This window comes from Dendrobium catenatum, unplaced genomic scaffold (genome assembly GCF_001605985.2).
Source record: "Dendrobium catenatum unplaced genomic scaffold, ASM160598v2 fragScaff_scaffold_226, whole genome shotgun sequence".
NCBI lineage: Eukaryota > Viridiplantae > Streptophyta > Magnoliopsida > Asparagales > Orchidaceae > Dendrobium > Dendrobium catenatum.
The window spans coordinates 799763-816974 of NW_021318688.1; the positions used below are offsets into that span (position 1 = coordinate 799763).

The following is a 17212-nucleotide window of genomic DNA, read 5'->3' on the forward strand; positions in this document are numbered from 1 at the left end:
TGCGAAAACACATCAAAGTTTGTAAAATAATATAAAATCTATCAATCATTCAAAGGAACAATTCAAAACACTGATCTTTATACTCTGCTCCCAATTCCAAACAAACCATGGGAGGATATCACCATGGATTTCATTATAGGATTACTTGTAATAGCCCAAAAATTTGATTGTGTTCGTTGTCGTTAACCGATTTAGTAAAATGGGTAATTTCATTCCTTGTGTAAAAAAACCTTTGATTCATCTCATGTTGCTCATTTATTTTTTAAAGAAATTATGCAGTTGCATTGTATACCTCGAATTTTTATCCTCTTATAGAGATACTAGGTTTTTAAGTCATTTTTGGAGAACACTTTGGTTTAAATTAAGAATTATTCTTCAATTCAATAGTGCATATCATCCATAAACCAATGGACAAACTAATGTAGTAAACCAAAGTTTGGGAAATTTGCTTAGACAGTGTCTTGCAAGAGAAAGACCTTTCTAATGGGATTTGATTTTATCCCAAGCCTTATTTCCTTATAATAATTCCTTTAATGGAACCATTGGAAAACATTCATTTGAAATTATTTATGGTCAACCTATTCCCCACATCTTATACTAAACTTTTTTACCTATGCTAGGTCGAATAAGTACTGAAACTATAGAAATTGTTGATCACATTCAATCGGTCCAACAACAGGTTCTACAAGAACTCCATATGGCAAATGTGAAATATATGACTGCGGCCTATAAACACCGTAGAGAATGTTATTTTCAAGAAGGAGATTTGATTTTGGCTTACTTTCGACGATAATGCGCTTCCCCGTTGGCACATTTGGCAAATTAAGCCGAAAGAAATTTGGTCATTTTCGAGTAGTACGAAGATTGGGAACAAATGCTTATTTGTTGGATCTCCCATATTTATTTGGAACTTCTCCAATGTTTAATATTGCTGATCTTATTACATATGATGAAGAACCGATTTATTTTGTGTACATCAAATTCGCATCTAATAAAAGTAGACTAACTGTTATATGCGCTCAGCATAATCATCCATAATGTTCGTTCTTGTTGTGCCTTCATACTATGCAAAACAAGAGATTGGATAGTCCATGGAAAATAACATTGAGCAGTCCACTACACACTTGCACATACCCGATATTGGCAACAAGTCACCGCAACTATACTTCAAAATTCATTTACACTACATCACTGATATCCTTCGCCACCAATTAGATATAAAGCCACATAAAATAATTGCAAAAATGGAGTCCAAGTTTTACATAAAAGTGTCATATATAAAGGCTCGGGATGCACAAAGGGGTGATCCAGTCGATTTTTAGTAGTTATGAGGAGTCATATTTCTCTCTATACCATTTATTGGAAGCTATTCCCAACGTCATATCTCGAATGATTTACAACATTCAATTTACTAGTAACTTTTATTTTAAAAGAATTTTTTAGGCATTCGGACAGTCAATCAAGAGATGGCGATTTATTCAAGATGGGGCTCTTTACTAGTCAAGTATAGGGGGGCAATATTAGCTACAATTGTAATGGAAGGAAATGGATGTTTTTAACTAGTTGCATTCTCTATGGTGGATGCCGATTGTCACAACCCAATCTGATCAAGTCAAGTCTTATCATGTTGAGCTATGACAGGCAAATCCCAAGATCTAATTTTAGAATATTCAGATTCTCTTCCAACATTTATTTTAAATAACTACATACTACAAAACTATTAACACATTCAAATACTAAAAATAAATTTATCAACAAGATTTCTTTTATTTCATCAAAATGTATCTACATTATATTATATAGCTACACACAAAAGCTACAGAACAAGATTGAATAGTAAACTAGCTAGCCATGACTGTCCTATAAACTCATATCTGATCCTAAACTTCTAATCTAAAATCTTCTTCCCTTTCTCAGATCCTGAAAAGCATAAAAAATCACAATGAGTTACAACAGCTTAGCAGGCCACATAAATCAATGTAAATTTCCAAATTCTTAACGTCTCGAGAGAGAATTGGATTTGGTTTATTAAACACTTTATTGAATATTTAAAAGCAGTTAAATACAGTCTAATACATCAATGTATTAAACTATAATAAGAGCATGATAGTTATCCAATTATTGAAATAACAATACTAAGTAGATAAATAAATTGAAATGTACATTATAAAGTAGTTCACATCACATTTCTCAGACTCAGATAAAACCTCAAAGGTTTTTTTGCCTCTTATGACACATTTTTTTGTGCTTATAACACTAAAACATATCACATGTATTTTTCTCAAACAGAATCTCAAAGGATTCTAGCACCTCATAGCATCTAATGAAGGCACCAAATGACTAAAAGATTTGGCCAATTCAAGTGAATGTGCCAAACCATTTAAATTAAATATAAAATTATAACTAAATAACATATTAAAAATTTTATATTTCTAGAAAAATATCTTTACAAATTAAATATAAAATCATAGCTTAATTACATATTCAAAATTTTATAATTTAAATATTTACATATATAGATTAATTACATCCATATAATTACAATTGAATTTTCCATCTAAGTTACTTGCGTTAGAGACTTTGACTCATTCACCTAAATGCGTCAAATTATTTAGTGCATTTACTATTTTTTAAAATTTTAAGGAATTCCTGCTCCTGCTTAATACAACTTTCATCCGACTCTTTTCTTTTAAATTTGTCCTGCAAAAGTTATATTGAAAAAGTTTACTAATTCAACAAAGTTTAGAAAATTGATGAATTCAATCTAGTTGTGATTATTCTAATAGAACCATTTAGAGTAAATTGTTGAGTTTCTTTTTGGGAAAACGTTGTTAAGTCATTGTCATATCACTTTCTCTTTATTCACTTGTAAGGGCATATTAAGCAAGAATAATTAATGATCTAACCATAAGCAAGATCGGAAAATAGTAAATAGTAAACAGTAAATAAGGATTAATTGAAGTTAAAAAGAAAACTAGCAAATTTATTTCTATTTATCTATCCAGTGAAAACAGCCGCTAGAATCATCCATGGTGGACAAGCAAAACGCGTGCTTAGAGTTTAGGGAACTCTATATCCACAAGGCAAACTTAATCTCAAACTACTTACCGATCAGTAAAGATATGATAAAAGTAAATGCATTTTTTAATCTCAGATTAAAATCAGAGAACAACACTACGAACAAGAATAAATGTAGACAGAAACTTACAGCTCTCCAAGCTAGAAGAAAACCAAGAGACCAATCTCCAAACCCTCTCTCATCTTAAGTACGGTCCAAGCATCAAACCACCGCAATCAAAAGGGCAAAAAGATACCTAGGAGAGGAAAGACTAAGCAGCCCAATCGTGGCGATCTGCACACTGACGGCCACTTCTTCCTTGCGGAGACTCCCCGGCGTATAGCGTCTCATTGCTCAGGAACTCAAGCCGAAAGGCCTCTCTCTCTCTCTCTCCTCTCTACTCCGCACCCGCCAGCGCCCATCTTTATGTGTTTTTTTTTTTTTCCTTATGTTTTGTTGGGGGCAGCTAACAATTAGAATCTGGAGGTAAATCTATAGGCTAAACATTTCAAATAAAATAAATGGCAAATAATATTAGAGAGAATAAGCTAAAGGTGATTTGGTCACATAAAATGTCAGACATACAAATTCATGCAGACAACGCATACACATAGAGTCGAACCCTAGACCTCTTAGTTGGAAGCCTTAGCTCTCAACCAATAGGCCAAGGAGAGCTGTGTAAAGAAAAAAAGGTGGAGTTAGACTTAAAAAGACTTTATTAGAAAGTATTAGAAATGATATTTTTTATTAGATTTAAATAAGAATTTAACTATTAATAAAACACAATAGAAAAAATATAATATTCATGTAGCCGACCCCACATAGTGGATAAAGACTTGATTTATTGTTATTATACTTTAAAGAAAATAATTAATTGTAATTAATGTCTTGAAATAAGTATTGTAAATGATTTTTATAAGAAATACATAAATCATTTTTTTATCATTCGCCTTAATTTATAGTTCACTCAAGACCAAGAACGACAAAATGATCCAAAATAGCTTCATATGCAAGTCGACAAATTTCAATAGAGGAAAATTATGATTTTCATGTGCTGAAGATTGTCATAAGGTCATTATTTGATACTTTCATCAACTTATCTTCACTTGAATTCACCAAATATTTTAATAAAATGAAATCTCAGCTCCAAGTCTTATTTCAAAAAGTGCAAGTATTTTGACTATTAGCATAAAAAATAATTACTACATAAGAAAATATTGAAGTCTCATAAAAAATATTGCAACAAAATTACTTCCTTCATTGTTTTAGTAGAAGCCATAGAATCCACTTGATAAGATTTCATGACCACAAGCTACAAAAATATAAACAATAGTATATCTTCTCTTATCCAAATTTCCAAGGAAATATGTTAAGTAAAAATAACCACTAATATCAACGAAATTTAAACTTGATCTAAACTTCAATCCTTTGTTCGAAGTTCTTTCAATTTACATAAATAGTCATTTAATAGTCGTACAATGTAATATTCCAGAATTTGACATATACTTGCTTTAAAATACTAACAAAGAAAACTCTATTCGATCTTAAATAAATCATAGCATAATGACCCGCTCATGTTGCATAAGGAATACTTGCTATTTTTTAAATATCTTCAAGACATATAATTGAAGATAGCTTGAGTTGACTTGTAAGAGATAGACTAATAGCTTTCGAACTAATTATCAAGAATCGTTTGAGGATCTTAAAGATATTGTTTTTTTTATCTTGAAATAGTTTTTTTTTTTTTCTTGTCCTTCTGAATTTTCATTCCAAGAATCTTTTTAGCATCACCAAAATACTTTATTATCAAACCCAGGCTTGAAGGAGTATTTGAACTTTTTTATTCCAAGCTTATCTTTGTAGGCTAGCAATGTATAATTGACATAGATTAGGAAATAGATCATGTTTCCACCTTGTAATGACATGAAGTAGAAACACTATCATAACTATTTTTCTTGAAACACAAGTTCAACATGAATGTTTCGAATCTTTAATCCTAAGGATTTTTTCAACAAACAAATATGCTTAATCTTATTAGGAATTATAGAACCCCTAATTGATCAATTGAAATTTTTTATTCTTACTCACCATGCAAAAAAATGTTTATATCAAGTTGTTGCAATTTTGAATTAAAGAAGGCCACTAGACTCATCAATATTCTTATTAACTTTTGCCTTATCACCAAAAAGAAGATTAATGTATAGTATTTACCTTCCTTTTGAGTATATCCACTTGCCAGTAGTCTAGCCTTGAATATATTATATTCACTTTCAAGGTTTCCTTCTTTAAGTTCAAAAAGTCACTTACATTTAATTTTTTGTGATTCTCTTTATTATCATATAAGAACTTAAGTATTATTCTTTTAAAGAGAATCAAATTCATCTTGCATTACATAAAGCTAGTTTTGGGAGTACTTGCTTGAAATTGCCTCATTTATTACAAGAAATTAGATATTATTAATAGAATTTTGAAATTGAAATAATCTATCTAAAGCTATAATGGACTACTAACATGCAATCCGTCATAAGCTAAATAGCATATCATTGTCTTTTAATTAAACCTTCAATCAAGTTTAATGTGGCCTAGGATTATGCCTCATAGTAGTGAATGAATTCGACATGGATGGCTTCAAAAAGACATTAGGGATAGTGCGGTATCCTTAGAATGGTTTGAGAGTAGTAGTGCAAAGTTTCCATATATAGGACATTGGTTATGTAGTATAAAAGTAATTGATAAATTTTTAAGGCTTGATGTTGAAATAGATGGGATATTATTAGTAGAAATCAAGTTGGATGGTTTAACTAGAGGAATGCATCGGACTTGTTGTGTGATAGAAAAGTCCCCTTCAAACTTAAGGGAAAATTCTATTATGTGTGGTGAGACTTGCAATGATTTATGGTGCAGAATGTTGGCCATTAAAGAGAAGCATAATATTAAGTTAGGTGTTACAGAGATGAGGATGCTCAGGTGGATGACTGGTTTTACTCTTAAAGACCTTATACTTGAAAAGGTTGGTGTAACTCCAGTGGAAGATAAGATTAGAGAGAGTCGCCTTGGATGGTTTGGTCACATAAAATGGCGGCCTTTCGATTACTTGGTTAAGAGAGTAGATGTATTAGATTTGGCTTATGTTAAGAAAGGTAGAGATAGACCTAGTAGGACTTGGTTAGAAAATATTATGAATGACATTGCTTTATTAGATTTAAATAAGAATTTTACTAATAATAGGATATAATGGATACAAAGGATTCATATATAGTGGGATAAAGACATGATGTTTTTGTTTATAAAATTTCAAGGTGCTTTGATCAACTAGATAAGGGCTTGAGAAAAACTAGATCAGGTTAGGGCTAATCTTAGTTGAGAGCTCCTATGGGCCTGTTATGTGTAATTTTGTGGAAGAATTGTTAGATAACTGATATGAGAGTGTGAGGAGAGGATAGTAGAAGAAATCTACAATAAGATAGAGGTAGGGTTTTTTTGGAGATTTTGAGAACTTACCACTCACAAATGTGGAAAGGCTTGAAGGAATCATCAAGGTCCTCTGATGGTGAGGTTGTCTACTAAACCCCTCTTCTTTCAAAATAAAATCAAAACTATAGCTAGAAAATAAAATCTTTCATTTCACATTCTAGCAAATATATATAGTATTTAGAGATACTAATTTGAATTTCTTAAATAGAGGGAAAATGAGAGGGGGGCAGCCACAAGTGTGATTAGAAGAGATCGTGTGTGGTGACCACTAAGTGACTACCCCATCCATTTTTCTTTGGCCAACCAACCATGCATGGACAATATTTATTTGATATTTTTCTCCAAATTAATATTTTTCATTTTAATAAAGATCATTTTCACCTAAATAATTGAAAACAAAAAAATTTCAAATTTTAAAAATATTACATTTTTAATTTCAAATTTATTCACATTTCCAAACTATATTTGCAATCATAAATTTAAAATTATGAATACATAGTGTTAGATAGTAATCATCACATATATATTAAACAACCCTCACCACCTTATTACCACCCTCATCCCGCCACCCCCCCCTATATATATATATTATAATTCTTCTGTCTTACATTGAATATAATGGTGGATTTTGGTAACCCAGTGGGTTTTGTAAGCTCATCATATGATTTTTATTGATTTTAGATCTAGGAAGGGAAGAGAATCCTATGGAGTGAGCCTGATCAATATTTTTGGGCTTTCTTTTATTTTCGTATTTTAGTTTATTATTCTGTAGCCATGAGCTTTAAAAGGATAGATTGATTTTTGATGTGATCTCCTAGCTATTGTAAATCAAAGTTTGAAGGAATGAATATATAAAGGTTTTGATATATATAATTTATAGTTATTTTTATTAGATTTATTTTTTTCTTATTAATAGATATTTAGTGGCTTTGGCAAATTTATTAAAAGATAAAATATATAATTCTTCCAAATTTAGGTATTGGGGTATTACAATTGGTATAGCTAAGTTATTGAAAGAACTAAATTTTTTCTAGGGTTATGGGATTGATTATGAGTGGGGTAGAAGTTGCATAGTATATATTTTTCTATTTACATATTTGATTCATTTATCTATATCTATATATATGTTGAGTTTATATACATGATTGATTAGGAAATATAATTATATAAGTGGACAGATAGACCTAATTTAGAAAATTATAGCAGTAGCTCCAATGTCTTCTAATAATGTGTTACAACTTGCTAGTATGGATGCTCAAATTATAAGTGACATTCAGAATAGAAAATAAGGGATTAGAGATAGCGATGAAGATACGCACTTACAAATGTTTTATAAGTTAAAGCAACCATAACTTAGGGTGCATGTAGCAAAAGACTGATTGTTAAGGATAGAGAAAATATTCAACAGTATGTAGTGCCCTGAGAAAAAAAAAAGTGTAACTATCAATATTCTTGTTTGAGGGTGAAGAAAAAAAGATGGTGGTAGGATAATAGCAGGAGAAATTCCATAGAAGGATGATCGTAGAGATTATTTGGATAGAGTTTGTTGTATTTCAGGAACTAGTTTGTACCTCCATCAGCTCGATAGGAAATGCAAGAGGTTTTTATGAGATTGGAGTAGGAGAAAAGATAGTGATATATTATAAATCAAAATTTATAATTATGGTCAGGTATGCCCCACAGTTGGTTAGCACTGTAGAAGATTAATGTTATAGATTTCTAAAGGAATAAAGGATGAGTTGAGACACCCATTGGTAACACTAAGAATTCAAAAGTTTTTAGAATTGGTTGAGAGAGCACGGTTAGCAGAGAATGATTTAGTTGTCCCATTGTTTAGGCATGATATAATTAGAAAGAGGAGTGCTGAAGACTTGAGTACAAATAAATTAGAGAATTCTAAGAAAAAGATGAAAGCGACAAAGAAAGAAGTACCAGAGGATGTGGAAAAAAGCCATAATGGGTAGTGTTTCTTAATCATTGGGCAATGTTTTAGATGTGGACAATGAGGGCATCAAATGTTCAATTACCCATAATGAAGATAGGGAGAAGGACCTGTGTCAAGGGTAGGACGTTCTAGATAGGCTTATAGACAAAAGATAGTTGGTTCTTGGATGTACAGTGAAGGATCAATGAGTAAGGCTGAAGCTTTTAAGAATATAATAAATGGAAGAGGTCTGAGTGGGAGTCGGAGATAGTCTACTCATTTTGTCATGAAAACTCTAGTATGACCGAGAGTTCAAAGTTTGATACATCAAGAGAACAAATAGTTATATGAGAGATCCGCAGGTAGAATTCTTTATCCAAAGAAATTATTGAATGACATGAGTGGTGAATTAATGATCAATAATCAATTCAATGTGCTAATAATTTGTACCAATTTGGTTTATAACTTAATTTGATCCTAATGAAATGATTTTATTGTATTTTCTTTTAATTGCTTTTGAAGTGATAGTGTAAATATCTAGAATGATATTTTTCCAAGGTGGAGATAGAATAATAACTCAAAATTCCATAAAATAAATTGATTTAAAAAATATGAAAATCTAGATTGCATTGCTATGACGCTATGTTGGCAAGCACAGTGGCATGGGTGCACTATAAAGCAAGAAAGTCCCACCGCGATATTGAAGCTTCTATTTTATAGTAACTCTGGATTCATCATGCAACACAGTGGTGCTAGGATTTGTATTTTGTGGCATCGTGGTACTGGGAACTAAATCATATTTTTTAAAATATTTAATATTAAATAGCCCTCATTACCTCATCAAAAAAGCCCCCATTCCCCCCCCCCCCCCCCCCCCCCTCATTTTGTTCAGCTTATCATGGAAGGAGAGAGAGAGAGAGAGAGAAAATTACTTGAGGCATTTTTGTTTGTTAGTTCTATTATGAGATTTCTTCTGATCTTGGTAGTTGACCCAAATCTTATTCCTATTTTTGCTTGTTTTGATTTCTTAGATTTTATTCCTCTTAAAATTGATAAAAATACAAATTCTCTTGATTTATCAAATTTTTATCATGTAATTTCTCGCATGTTATAGTTTATGGGCATTTTGGTTATAATATTATTGAATTTCACCGAGCAAATTGATAGTTATGATTTTTTATGTTAATGAATAGTGTATAAATTGTCTTGCATTTCATACATGATATTGAATTGAACAAAAAAACTAAAATAACTAATATATAATAAATATGATATTTGATTGTAAGCAAGACAGACTAGTTGTGAACACTATAATTAATAAAAGTTAGCTATTAAAATATTAATATGTTATATAGAAGGGCGAGCCGACAGACTTTTCCGAAAAAAAAACTTTGCGGTATAATCTTGTATGTTAGCTTTTAATTGATTTACTAATTAAGTGTGTCATTGGGCAGAGAATGATGACTCTTTATTAATTTATTTAAAGCCACCTTTTAAAAACCGATTAAAGTAAATAATACTTGAATAGAAGAGGGGCTACAATTTTTTTTATATATAATTTTTAATATTTTAAGAGATTTCTTGAAGCAAGTAAGGATTATTTATTCAAAAACATTTATTATGTGTTTGATAAAAAAATCATTCAACATTTCTTAAAGAAAAATATTAAATTGGCCTCAAATGCACGCTCTCTGTCATGTAGGCCTTGCATGCTAGTAATATTGGTGCCATCGATGGCAGTAGTGCTCGACTAGTTGACCAAACTCTGATAAATACTTCTAAGCCTGATTTTAGGCATGAACATCATACTTGATATATCATCAAATTATCTTGATCGGGCACGAATCTTGAGGCAAAATCAAGCTGGGAACTTCAAAAATTAAATCTGAGATTACATAAACTCCGATTTTAGCAAACTTATAGTCAAAATGAGCGTCTTGGAAACACGAACCCAACGACATTAAATTCGACTCAATCCGAGCACAAATGAGTCCAAATCAAGGACCTAAAGCATTACTGGAAAGTTCGAACCACAATTTGAGTTACCAAACAGTTTCCAAACATGACGAGCTTATAGTCGAATCGAGCGGCTTGACGAGACAAATCCAACGAGCTTAAGATAGTCGAATTTTGATATCATTAAGACCTTTAAATGTCTGACGAATTGTACACAATCAAGGGTTTCAATATCGGCCGTCCATCCAACCACTCCCTATTTACCCTTGATCTCTCACCTATTACAGGCCATGCCACTCCAAAAACCTATAAATAGACCCCTCAGGACCCAAGCAAGAAGAATAAGAGAAGAGAAGAAGAATATGAGGGAAGGAACTCCTCCTCGACCACCGTCGCCCGGAATTCTGCCGGACTTCCACGGAACGTCAGAATTCTGCCCGACTTCCAAACGATGTCAGAATTCTGCCCGATTTTCAAATGACGCCAGAAGTCTGCCCGACTTCCAAACGACGCTAGAATTCCGCCCAACTTCCAAACGACGCCAGAATTCTGCCCGGCTTCCAAGCGAAGCCAGAATTTTGTCTGATCTCCAAGTGACGCCGGAACTCCGCCGACTTTGTAACTGAATTTCAATCCAGAAGTGCATGTTTCATTGTAATCTGATCATCCTAAATTTTAAGGATGATTCAGTCTCTTGTATCTCAAGCAAACACTAGTGGAACTTTTTCAACTGGGCGTGCCCCGTGGTTTTTTTCCCTTTCTAGGGGTTTCCACGTAAAAATCATGGTGCTTTTTTATTTTTCTCCTGTTTATGTGCTGGATATCCATACAACACTGAGATGGAAACCTTCTAACTCTATTGTTGCGTATATTCTAACCCGTAACAATACTTCTAATATTTGTTTAGGTCTTTGGACCATTTTTTTTATTTTATAAGCTCCCATTTGGCTAAAAGCCTTAATGAAACCTCAATAATCAATTTTGAATTTGAGGTTTAGAGAAAAGTTTTTCAAATATTTTCTTCAATTTACACACCGACTTTATTTAAAATTAAAATTATTTGTAAAGAGATTTTACTTAATTCATGGAGTTAAGGGGATGTCCATATTGATGTCCATGGAGTAATTACAACTTAAGTATGGATCTTGATGTAATAAATCTTCAGGATTAACCTTAGGATAATCGAAATTGTAATTTCAACAAGCATAATTGAACTAAATATCTTGATAAGATAAATTTAAGGACACAAAAAAGAATCCAATTTGAGTCCAAATGAGTCCAAATCAAAACCTCGAAACATGTTTAGAAAGCAGCAAGAAAGCAGTCCCAAATAAAAACTAAGATTTCGTTTGAACAACTTTCTTATTGCTTTTTAAAGTAGTTTTGTAGTATAAAATTTTTAATTTTTGTATTAAAAAATTGCTTTATGAAATAGCAAAAAATCCGTCTTAAACGAAGCCTAAATAACAATGACATTAATTAATATATATCTATTTCATATGAATACATATTAATAATTTAGTACAAACTACATGTGACTCTTAAATTCAACGAAATTCAACGCCCCCCCACCCCGCGAATTTTTTTTAATTATGTGATTCTTTAAGTAATTTGTTCCTTTCATTCTTTTTTTAATCTTTATTATAAAATTTTTAGACAATTGTCCCTCCTAAATTTTTATTAAAATATTGTGGTCTTTAGAAGTTGTCCCCAATATAGTTAAACACATTATGTAGATGTGTTAAAATTATGGCTAGTTCCGCCATGTTCTCCACAGTATATATATACACCATCAAGGGCGGAGCCAGGATTTTTTTTTTTACGTGGGGGCACAAATTTTTAAAGTAATTAAAAAATCCTCAACATTAAGAAGCTCGATTATGCCTTAATACTCGACAGCTAAATAAACAATCTTGAGCAACCTGACGTTTAATGAACAACATCGTTTAGAGCTCGTGAATATGTTCGTTAAGAAGCTCGATTATCCCTTATTTAATTAAAAACAAATATTAAATTATATATATATATATATATTGATGCAGCGCATGTTAGGCTCAAGCACATCATATCGTTATTTTCCCATTCCCCACTCATACCGTACTAATTCTATTATTATAATACTATTATTATTATTTGTTTGTTGCCATATTAATAGTAGAAGTAAAATATCTCATATTAAGGAAAGCAAGCAATTTTTGATATTATTCAATAGACATTTCTCTGTTCTGAGGCAAGAGTCGTCTCTAGTTCTAGTTCTTAAGTTTTCTATTTCAAGTTCCCTTTTGAAAGTCCTTGTTGCTATTGTCGATCCTTGGACTACATCAGATTGGTCTTAGAGCCGAAGCAGCGGGATGACGGACAAATGCAAGGAACTGGCTACCGAAGAAGTTCGAAGCTTGAAAACATTGTGGGCAAACCAAGTTAACATTGTCCGACAAGTTGAGGCATTGTCTACCAATGTACAAAACCTTTCCCTTGAAATGAGCCATGAGTTCAATCTTAACTATGCAAGGGATGCTTCCCATCAACCCCGTCGAGATTAGGCACCAGCAATTGTTTCGGCTGTTAGGCAAGGTGTGGGCTTTGACCGTCATTGGCGTTGAAACCCTCAATCCACTCAAGAAGTATATCTTATTCGGAGGAGGACTCCAACTACCGCGTGAAATATTCCTGGTGAATTCTGATGAAGATGACGAAGGTCGAAGGCATTGAATATCAAGATGGAACTCATAGACATCGTAGAAATCCTGTTCATTATAGAAGCTAATCTGAATTCAAAGTCAAGGTGGATATTCCTTTTTTTCATGGGCATTTTCACATAGATGATTACTTGGATTCGGGGAAGGCTGCTGACATTTTTTTTTATTACATGGAAATTGATCCACCCGAACAGGTAAAATATATTGTTTGATGCTTGAAGAGTGGGATAGCACATGTGAACTCAGTTGTTACATATGAGGCAAAGGGAAGGATAGTGACCTCTATGCAGTTGGGTGCGGCTGAAGCAACTCCTGTGTGCTCATTTTCTACCAACAGATTATGAACATATTTTATATATGCGGTATCAACACTGTGTTCAAGGTAATTATTATATAGACGGCTATACTAAAGTATTTCATAAACTTAGTGCACAAAACAATTTAGACGAGTCAATGACTCGGCTAGTAGCTAGATACATCGACGACTTTAAAGATAATATCTAGAAAAAATTGGAATTGTATTCGGTATGGTCACTTTTGCAAGAAATCAATTTTGCTTTGAAAGTGAAAATGCAACAAATTAAAGTTGACCTCCACGTTTTCATTATCTTCGATGCCCCCTTCGAATTTTTATTCCGTTAAGTTACCTGATGTAGCTCTACATCAGGTAGCAAATAATATGTCGTCACGTGCTCTTACTCTTTACCGCGCGGACCGACAACCCGATCGACTCGGAACGGACCCGGGAGTTTGCGTATTGCTCGGTATTGCTAGGTATTGGTCGATTTTGCTCGACAAAAATGAAAAATACCATTCTATGAAGAGCAATGCCGAGCAATACCGAGCAATACCGAGCAGTACCGAGCAATACCGAGCAGTACCGAGCAATACCGAGCAATACCGAGTTCTTTTAGGTATTACTCGGTATTGATCTTCATAGAGTAGTATTTCTCGTTATTGCCATGCAATACCGAGTAATACCTAGCAATACGGAGCAAATACCGAGCAATACGCGAACATAGTAATCCCGGATTCGGTCCGAGTCTGGTTGTCGGGCCGCACGGTAAAGAGTAAGAGCAGGTGGCGACATATTATTGGCTACCTGACGTAGAGCTACATCAGGTAACCTGACGGAATAAAAATTCCTTCAGGATACATCATATGACCATGCAAAAGGACGTTCCACTCCTTCAAAATTTTCTATTAATGTTCCATCTCCTTCACAACCCGCCCAACTATTTAAGCAAGTCGGGCCTACTATTGAAAACAAAAGCCAATCCAAATTCAAAACTACACCTCATAACAATCTTTACGCCAAGCCCACTACCCTTAACTGCTTTTACTGTTTTCAGCCAACCATAAATCCAATGAATGCCCTCAACGTTAGCAACTGCAACTGTTAGATAATGAGGATGATGATAATTTTGTTCATCCTAGTGAAGAGAAGAGCCTAGAAATTGAGGATGTTAAAGGTGATGAGGGAGAATAGTTGGTTTGCATCATTGAGGAATTAGTTATAGCTCCTCATCATTCCAATGCCTCCAAACATAATGGTATATTTAAAACTAGGTGCACCATTAGTGGTAATGTGTGACATTTTAATTGACAGCGGATGCACAAAAATATCATTTCCCAGACAGTTGTTCAACCACTTCAACTTAAAACCATTAAGAATCCTCAACCTTACAAGATTAGTTGGGTTAAGGAGGGCATTAAAATTAAGGTTAGCGATATTTGTCAAGTTGCCTTCTTTATTGGGCGGCAGTACTTTTGTGAGGTGTTATGTGACGTTTTGGGCATGAATGTGTGCTATCCGATTTTAGGCTGCCCATGGAAATTTGACGCATGTGTTACATATGATGGCAAAGTTTATGCTTACTCTTTGGATTGGAAGGCAACACCTCAAGTTATTATCCATCCTCCCACCAGAACAAATTGCCAACTTCTAGCAACATATCTTCGACAGTTATGCACCTTGTATTAGACCTAAATTTATTGCTCACTTGGCAAGATTCTGCTTCAAAGTTGGCCTTGGTGGTTACTAATCCCAAAAACACATAAAGTGCTCAAATTCCTAATGAGATCAACAACCTGCTTTGTTAGTTCAGGGATATATGTTCTCCAAAACTTCCTGTTGCACTGCCATCTTTAAGGAAAATTCAACACCAAATAGACCTTCTACCTAATGCTACTTTACCAAAATTTTCTTATTATCAGTTTAATCCTAAAGAGCAATAGGTCCTACAAATAATCAGTGTTATCCAAGTTAGTATTAGCCCGTGCATCATGCTAGCCTTACTTGTCCAAAAAAAAAAAACGAATGGCGCCTTTCTATAGACAACAGAGCTAAAAACAAAATTATTGACAAATACCATTTTCCATTACCTCGGTTTAATGAATTAATTGACAAGCTAGTCAGATCATTTGTGTTCTCCAAGTTGGATTTGCGTAGTAGTTATCACCAATTTTTCATATGCCTTTGTAATGAATGGAAAATGACTTTTAAAACCCCTTTGGGCCTCTATGAGTGGAGAGTAATGTTGTTTGGCTTGTGCAATGCACCTTCAACTTTCATGAGAATGATGTAAGAAATTCTCAAACCTTTTGGGGCAAATTTTGTATTGCTTACATTGATCACATTTTGGTTTCCAGTGACACTTTGGAGCAACATAGTGAACACCTCAGGTGACTCTTTATCATCTTACAGGAAAATAAATTGTTTCTCAATCTAAGCAAATGGGAATTTGCTACCTCTAAATTTTATTTCCTTGGTTTTTTCATCTCCATGGATAGTGTCCAGATGAACCCAGACAAAGTAATTACCATCCTTGATTGGCCCAGTCCAGGTCTTTCTATGAAGTCTGGAGTTTCCACTGACTAGCTAACTTTTATCACAAATTCATTAGGGGATTCAACATTCTCATGAGCTTGATTACCAAGTGCTTAAAATCAAAGATCTTTCAATGGGGTGATTCTCAACAAGGCAGTTTTGATGCTATAAAAAAGGCTCTTACTTCAACCACCATTCTTGCTATTCTGACAAGTTGTTCACCATCGAAATGGATGCTTCCTCTATAGGAATTAGAGCTGTATTATCCCAATAGGGCATACCAGTTGCTTATTTTAGAGATAAACTTTGTCTATCATGACAAAGTTGGTCAGCATATGAGCAGGAATTTTATGTGAAGATTTGTGCTCTTAAATAATGGGAGCACTACCTCTTACACTAAGAGTTCATCATTTGAAAAAAATAATGGAACCCTTTAATTCATTAACAGTCAGAAACATGTCAACCACATGTATGAGCACTAGGTCTCCTTCCTTTAGAATTTTCTTTTGTTCTTAAACACCAATACAGTCAGCACAATACAGTTGCCAATGCTCTCAGCAGAAAGATGGTTCTCTTAACTCAGGTGTAAAATAAATTCTCAGGCTTAGGTTGCCTTAAAGAGCTTTATACAATTGATCCTGATTTTATAAAAATTTGGAATCATTGCTAGCAAACTGGACGTGTTTTCGGTTTCACTATTCACCATTGCTACCTTTTGCAAAATAATTTGTTGTGAATTCTTATTTCAACTTGGCAACAACACCTGTGAGTTACATTCTGGTGAACTCGCAGCTCATGCTAAAAAGACAAATCACTGGCAAAGTTGTAGTGCAAATTTTATTGGCCCCGCCTCTGCATTGATATCTATCGATTCATTGACCATTACTCCGACTGTTCGAGTTATTAGGGGGGGGGGGATCCCAAACAAAGATTTTTATTTACCATTACAAATGTAACATCATATCTGCTCCAGGATCGTCCGGGCCGATCTGGATCGTCCCGGGACAATCAGTGCAATTCTGTTCCAGTTTCTGTTCAGAAGTTACAGGAATTATTTCCTGTAGGGATCGTCCGGGCCTATCTGGGATCGTCCCGAGACGATCAGTGTATGGCAAAAGTCAGAGAGTAAATCATCATGGAAATTAATTATCGTCCTAAGAAATCGTCCCAGGACGATGCAGTTTTGTTCAGATCGTCCAGGACGATCGTGCGATCGGCCGGGCCGATCAGTGCATTATTTAGCTGAAATCAGCTCATTTTGAAGAGAGAGA

At 33.7% G+C, this 17212-nt stretch overlaps 1 long non-coding RNA gene across 1 annotated transcript; it reads right to left on the reverse strand.

Annotated features, from left to right (window-relative positions):
- Window positions 1–1747: 1747 nt before the first annotated feature.
- On the reverse strand, window positions 1748–3512 carry LOC114579181. Its single transcript, XR_003700090.1, has 2 exons — window positions 3209–3512; window positions 1748–1920 (listed from the first exon to the last, which is right to left on the reverse strand). It is a non-coding gene; the product is annotated as an uncharacterized LOC114579181 (long non-coding RNA).
- Between the last annotated feature and the right edge of the window lie 13700 nt (window positions 3513–17212).